The 7,906-nt window shown below is 37.0% G+C and overlaps 1 pseudogene; it reads left to right on the top strand.

Annotated features, from left to right (window-relative positions):
* The first annotated feature begins 1,575 nt into the window (after positions 1-1,575).
* On the top strand, positions 1,576-3,078 carry LOC115506036 (annotated as a pseudogene).
* The last annotated feature ends 4,828 nt before the right edge of the window (positions 3,079-7,906 follow it).

The raw sequence follows: 7,906 nt of genomic DNA on the forward strand, positions 1-7,906 counted from the left end.
TAAATTCATTTTATCAGAGTCCTGATCCATAGTTTATTGGCATAATTTCTGGATAAAATGGGGTCATTAGTCAAATCTATTTGGTTATCTGGTTTTAGTCAACAAATATTCATTAAAAGCTCATATAAGTTATGTGGCAGATGTGGGAAATCCAAAGAAGAATAAAAAGTTTCCTGTCCTTACAGAAACTGCAATTCAGGCACAGAAGATAAGAGTATATGAGAAGCTAAACATTTAGCACAAGAAAACATATGAATCATACATCTTCTAGACAAATTACTATGCTAGGTAACATGAAGAATGAAAGAAAAGAGTATAGCCATGATTTCATGTTGCTTATAATTTAGCTGAGGAGACAAGACAAATATATTTAAAATGAAAATAACACCAAACGATAAATGGTACATTCTGGTACTCAAGATAGTAAGAATCTCAGGACTTCAGTACATGGAAATCTTTCAAAGGTTTGACATCTTTTCTCATTCAAGCAAATATTAGAACAGTTACTCCAAAGTGAGGTGTGTATACTTCAGGGAGCACCAGGCAATCCACTGTAGTGTGGGAAGAAAATATTAAAACTTCTATTTATTTAAAAATATAAAAGGAAATCAGTCCTTACTAACATTTAATAAAAAGGATTGACAATGGGCCATCATAGTCAGTAGCCCATGGATGTCTGGTGTTAGGATTTAACATGGTATCACATGGAAGCAAAGGAGTGGGAATTGCATTCCCCAGAACAAAGTGGCATCTCTTCCCATTTCTTCATCATGAGTTATTGTGGGCTATCTGGGCTGCTTTAAGTTTTTACTAAACTAGCCTTCAGGAAATGGACAAGTGACTTAAAAAGTCCTCCAAAGAAATAGCAGATAAAACTAATAATACAAGCACAATTGGACTAAAAAGAAAATCTTAGCTGTGACGCTTCTCTTTGTGAATGTGCTTTTTGGCAACTACATTATTAAACAAGATCTAATCAGATATAACAAAAAGTCACCTGTCCTCATGTTCAAATTTATGATGAAACTATTCCAAGTTTTTTTCCAAGGGTTTTTGTGTGTGTTATATTGTTAATGAATAACCTCATCTGCATATATTGGGCCTTGAGAAATTAGCAAGACTAAAAGACTAAGCATCCCGGGGCGCCTGTGTGGCTCAGTCAGTTAAGCACTCGACTCTTGATTTCAGCTCAAGGCATGATCCCTCAGTTCTTGAGACTGAGCCCTGCGTCAGACTCTGAGCTGACAGCATGGAGCCTGCTTGGGATTCTCTCTGCCCTTCCCCTGCTCGTGAGCACTCTCTCTGTCTCTCAAGATAAATAAATGAAAACATTAAAAAACATTAAAAAACATTTTTAAAAAAGCAATTAAGGATCCAAAACATAAGGACAGTCTTTTGCAATTTTTCAGAAGTTTTCAAAGGTAAGAGTTACTCAATCTGGCATTTAGTGAAATTTCACTAGTTTAATAACAAATGTTTAGAAGTTTACTTATAAAAAAAGACCACTTGGACTTTCCAGGGGTCCATACAACATTGTTCTGTGTTCCCATCATAACTTAAAGGGAAACTTTCCTGATGTCCAGAGCCCTCAATGTCATGCAAATGGAGGAGGAGGATGTCCTCAAAATCCTTGCAGCAGGAACCCACTTAGCTGGCACCAACCTTGACTTCCAAATGGAACAGTACATACATCTACAAAAGGAAAATTGATGGCCTCTACATCATAAATCTGAAGAGAACCTGGGAGAAGCTTCTGCTGGCAGCTGATGCCATTGTTGCCATGGAAAACCTGGCTCATGTCAGTGTCATATCACCCAGGAATACTGGTCAGTAAACTGTGCTGAAGTTTGCTACTGCTACCAGAGCCACTTGTACTACTGCTGGCCATTTCACTTCTGGAACCTTCACTAACCAAATCCAGGCAGACTTCTGGGAGCTGAGACTTTTGGTGGTTATTGATCCCAGGTGGTTACTTGACCACCAGCCTCTCACAGAGACATCTTATGTTAATTTGCCTACCATTGTTCTGTGTAACACAGACTGTCCTCTGTGCTATGTGGACATTGCCATCCCTTGCAACAACAAGGGAGCTCACTCAGTGGGTCTGATGTGGTGGATGCAGACCCAGGAAGTTCTGCACAAGTGTGGCACCATTTCCTGTGAACACCCATGGGAGGTCATGCTTTATCTCTACTTTTTTTTTTGTCCTTATAATGTTTTAATTACACAAGTAACATATACTCATCTAGAAAAATGGAAAATACAGGTTTTATAATAATTATAAATTACACACCCTCCCATTACCCAGATACACTTACTATTGGCATTTCCATATATATATATTATATATATTTATTATATACATTTCCATATATATGGAAATGTATATAATAAATATATACATTATATACATTATATACAAATTATACATATACATTATATATACATTATATAATTATATAAATATTAATATATTAATAAATATATACATTATATATACATTATATATATAATATATATATGGAAATGTATATAATAAATATATATATATGTTTTGTTTAATAAATGTGAATTTCTCCTATTATTTGCAAGTATTTGTATTTGAAAGTAAGCTGGAATCCATTCTTGGTTAATTCTAAATTATTTTAATATAATTTATTGTCAACTTGGCTAACATGCTGTGTGTAAAGTGTGCTCTTGGTTTTTGGGATAGATTCCCGTGGTTCATCACTTACATACAATACCCAATGCCTGATCTCTACTTCTACAGAGATTCTGAAGATATTGAAAGGAAAAAGTGGGCTGCTGCTGAAAAGGCTGTAACCAAGGAAGAATTTCAGGGTGAATGGACTGTTGTAGCTCCTGAGTTCATCACTACTCAACCTGAAGTTGCAGACTGGTGTGAAGGCATGCAGGTGTCCTCTGTGCCTGTTAGCAGCTCCTACCAAAGACGAGAGCACTCAGCCTGCCACTGAAGACTGGTCTGCAGCTCCCACTGCTCAGGCCACTGGATAGGTAGGAACAACCACTGAATGGTCTTACGCTGCTCTTCCACAAAGGCGAACAAAATGGAAATAAGGTTGACAGAAAATAAAGAATTTCTAAAAATAAAAAATAAAAAAGAGAGAGAGGCCAATTGGAAAACTGTTTTTCCTTCCAGAGTGAATAAGACTGAAATAATTCATGAAGTAATAAGCCACAAAGTTATATTCATTACTTTATCACTAGTGCTGGAAGTTACGTAGAAAACTTTGCTGAAGACTTTGAGAAACAGCTAAGACAAATTATGTAGCATTAGAATTTATGTAGTGATAGAATTGGATGGATATATTGGCATTTCTACTGTGTCTCAATCTATTTGCTAGATTGTATTTCAAAAAGGAGATTCAAAATTGATCACAATTTTGTGCCTTTAAAGGAAGAATTTACTATATACCTGAACACTGTATGTTAATTAACTGGAATTTAAATAAAAACTTTAAAGAGAAGAAGAATTTACTGAAAAAGATAAATTCTCAGCAAAGAGAGAATCCTTACTGACTTTCTTTTAAAAATGTTTATGGGAAATATATATTATGATGGAACTGAAGCTTTGATGCTTTGCCTGCAGCTGAAAGTTCAAAAATATTCTAGGTAATATTTTTATATGGGAAATCTCTTAACTGCATCATTGACAGGAAAGCTTTTCATCAGAAGTGCATCAACACTGTTTTTAATTTCATAAAAACATGACCCTTTAAAATATTGTCAAGTATTTACATGACTTTGTAATGAAATGGAGAATAACAATGATAATATTTGCCACCATAGAGAATTTTACTGGTTACTTCATTGAAAATTACTTAAAACTGCTGTTGAATTTAGAGACAAATTGGGTATTTTATTTACAAAAAGGTGTTTAAAATTTTCTGATTTTTTTCACTGATGACAAAAGACTTATCAATAAAGTGCTACTTAGCAAATATTTAAAAACAAGTTGCTTATCCTTTAGGTATCATTAAAGCAAAGAAAACTTTTTTCACAGTAAATGAGAAAGTATCTGTCTTTCTCTGTATGACTTATTTTACTTAGCATAACACTCTCTGGTTCCATCCATGTTGCTGCAAAAAGCCATATTTCATTCTTTCTCATTGCCACATAGTATTCCATTGTGTACATAAACCACAATTTCTTTATCCACTCATCAGTTGATGGACTTTTAGGCTCTTTCCAGAAGTCATACAGAGAAAGACAGATACCATATGTGTTCACTCTTATGTGGATCCGGAGAAACTTAACAGAAGACCATGGGGGAGGGGAAGGAAAAAAAAAGTTAGAGAGGGAGGGAGCCAAACCATAAAAGACTCTTAAAAACTGAGAATAAACTGAGGGTTGATGGGGGTGGGAGGGAGCGGGGGATGGGGGATGGGTATTGAGGAGGGCACCTGTTGGGATGAGCACTGGGTGTTGTATGGAAACCAATTTGACAATAAATTTCATATTTAAAAAAATGAGAAAGTAAACAATTTTGGGGAAAATTGTATTATGGAGGGGCACCTGGGTGGCTCAATCGGTTGAACGTCTGACTTCGGCTGGTGTCTTGATCTTGCAGTTTGTGAGTTCTAGCCCAGTGTCGGGCTCTGTGCTGACAGCTCAGAGCCTGGAGCCTGCTTTGGATTCTGTGTCTCCCTCTCTCTCTGCCCCTCTCCTGCTCATGCTCTGTCTCTCTCTGTGTCTCAAAAATAAATAAACAGTAAAAAAAATTTTTTTTTAAATAGTATTATGGAAAAGGTATTTGAAAAACAAATGTTTGAAAATATATTTATTAATATGTGATATTGTTGCTGAAAAATGATGCAAGTATGTCACCTATAAGAATGCTTATAGTTGCAAACTACAATATTTTTTATTATGAGGTATAATTGACATACAATATTATATTAATTTCAGGTGTATAATAGTGATTAGGCATTTCTATACATTACAAAATGATCACCACAATAAGTCTAGTTACCATCTTTCATCATACAAATTTAGTACAATATTATTAACTATATCCCACATGCTATAAATTATATCCCTGTGACTTATTCATTTTATAACTGGAAGTTTGTTCTTCATAATCCCCTTCACCAATTCCACTCTCAAGCCCCTCACCCCTCTGGCAATCTGTTTTCTGTAAATATGAGTTTGGATTTTTTTGTTTCCATAAAGTATTGTAAGAGTATGCAAGGCAGCCCCATGAATAATATAAGATGATATATTATTAGAGTTAGAGAAGGCTTCTTAGTGGAGGTGGTGCCTGAACGAAGCTTTCTTGAGAATACATTAAAGTATAATTGATTCAAAATGAGGAATTTGAATAAATTAGAAAGTATTCATGATATTGTTTCATTTTTTTTAAATCAGACAGAAAAATCTGAAAGATTTCCATCTTTATAAAACATTTTAAAAGTTTTGATTGCTGAAAGTGTAAACTTCAATTATCTGGAACATTCCTCAGACTACACTTGTGCCAAATCAATAATATACTTTCTTTTAGTCTTCCTCATTCGGTCAACAATTCTTGAATACCAACTCTGTTTCAGGCACCCAGCAGGTGCACAGGAATACACAGTCAAATAAAATGGTGTTTCTGCCTTCAAGGGACTTAAAGTAGCATTGTAGATGCAGTGTTGTAAAGCAATACATATAAGTTATTGTGAGAATTGCTGAAATAAAGATTGACACGATGTGCACGTTGCAATTGATCAAAGGGGAGACTGATGATCTTTGTCTGAAAGAGAAGAAAGTGGGCCATGTCAGTAAAGCTTTCCAGATGAAATGATGGTTAATCTAGGTCTTGAAGAGTGAGTAAGACTTTGCCAAGACGGTGGAAGGAAAGACAATCTAGGGAGAAGAAACAACATATGCAAGTGCAAAGGAAGCTTGCCACCATTTTCTAGCCCCTTATAATTCTTTTCTTTCCCTTTTTTTTTTTTTTTTAAATATTTATTCATTTTTGAGAGACAGAGAGACAGAGCAGGAGCCGGGGAGGGGCAGAGAGAGAGCAGAGCACAGAATCTGAAGCAGGCTCCAGGCTCCAAGCTGTCTGCACAGAGCCTGACGCGGGGCTCAAACTCACAAACCACGGAATCATGACCTGAGCTGAAGTCGGACACCTAACTGACTGTGCCACCCGGCACTCCACCTTATAATTCTTTTCTATTCACATTCTTGTTCATCATTACTTTGCAACTTCTTGCTTAGCTAGACTAATTCTGTTAGATCAAGGTTTACAAAATGTCTATCTTCAGCATCTACAGTCTGATTTGTCTTTGGAAAGTGGATTAACTTAGAACTACATTCTCACTAACAATGGACAATTTAAGCATTCATATAAGTTGGAGACACAGATTCTTTATGGCCATTGGCCTGGAAAGTATAGCCTTATTGATAGTTGTGAGTGATGACTGGACCTGTTGGCTAATCATTACCTACCTCACCCTGCCCTCCATCTAAGAAAAATCTCTCCTCTGACCACAGTCATGGTTGCCACGTTTGTAGCACAGAGTCTTTAGATCCTCACCTCTAGGGTCTTGCCACAGCTGACTGGACAGATAACTCATAGGAAAACAATCAAAAGTACAGTTGAGCCAACCAGATTCTCCTTCTGAGACTCTGAGGTTAAGATGTTATGCTTTGAATACTTGGTGGTAAAGGGTCTTGAATAACATATGTGAACTCTAGGTCTGCTAGTTGGTGGAGAGAAACTACCTATCCTCAGTACCAAAAATGTCATCTGTCTGAGAGGTATACCTATGGGCACAGGTAGAGGAAGTACAGGTAGCATGGGAATAACTCCCCAAGACTGATTATTATACCAAAGAATTTGAGATACCCTGAAAGAGCTATGTAGCTTCTCACTCCAATGTTACATGCCTAGGGTACTGAGAAAAACTTTCCAATAGACCAAGTAAAAAGGAGTTTATTGGAAGGCTATGTGGAAATCTCACACAATCCAACTGTAGATAGTACCACTAGGCTTCATAAATACTGGAGGAAAAAAACCCAAAACTTCAGACCAGCCCCCTTTCTTCTTTTTTTCTCTCAAGTTGTACCATTTCTCTTCTCTGCATCTTTTCTTCTTTTTTTCTCTCAAGTTGTACCATTTCTCTTCTCTGCATCTTTCTATCCATACCTACATTTTGTTCTCTGTTAGGCAGCCAGGTTCATTTCAAATGGCTCTGAGTTTCTGTTTCTGAGTAAGTTCAGTTTAACATGAGCCTCTGCTTTGCTCTGGAGCCATTTTGGCACAGACTTGATGCTACTGCTCTGGTAACAAGTACTGCTTTCTGAGTCAGACTTTTCTGTCACTTAGTTTGAATTCTTGTGCCCACAGGTATGCCTCTCAGACAGTTGACATTTTTGGTATTGATACGTAGAGGTTTTTTTTTTAATTTTTTTTATGTTTATTTTATTTTTGAGACAGAGAGAGACAGAACATGAATGGGGGAGGGGCAGAGAGAGAGGGAGACACAGAATCGGAAGCAGGCTCCAGGCTCTGAGCCATCAGCCCAGAGCCCGACGCGGGGCTCGAACTCACGGACCGTGAGATCATGACCTGAGCTGAAGTCGGACGCTCAACCGACTGAGCCACCCAGGCGCCCCAATACATAGAGTTTTTATCTGCCAATTCACAATCTTGGTTTAGATATCTTATTCCGGCCCCTTTACTACGAAGTGTTCAAAGCATAACATCTTAACCTCAGTTGGCAAAATATCCTAGATATATAGATTTAAGAGGCATTACTAGAGCATTTGTAAGAATAGGCAAGTTGGCAAAAGTCCTGGTGCTGGCACAGGGAGAGCAAAGACCAGGTTCTGCCAGGATGTCATCATTGTGGGGCATGTCAGTAGCATGTTTCATCCAAGTTACAACTAGACA

This window comes from Lynx canadensis, chromosome F2 (genome assembly GCF_007474595.2).
Source record: "Lynx canadensis isolate LIC74 chromosome F2, mLynCan4.pri.v2, whole genome shotgun sequence".
Classification (NCBI taxonomy): domain Eukaryota; kingdom Metazoa; phylum Chordata; class Mammalia; order Carnivora; family Felidae; genus Lynx; species Lynx canadensis.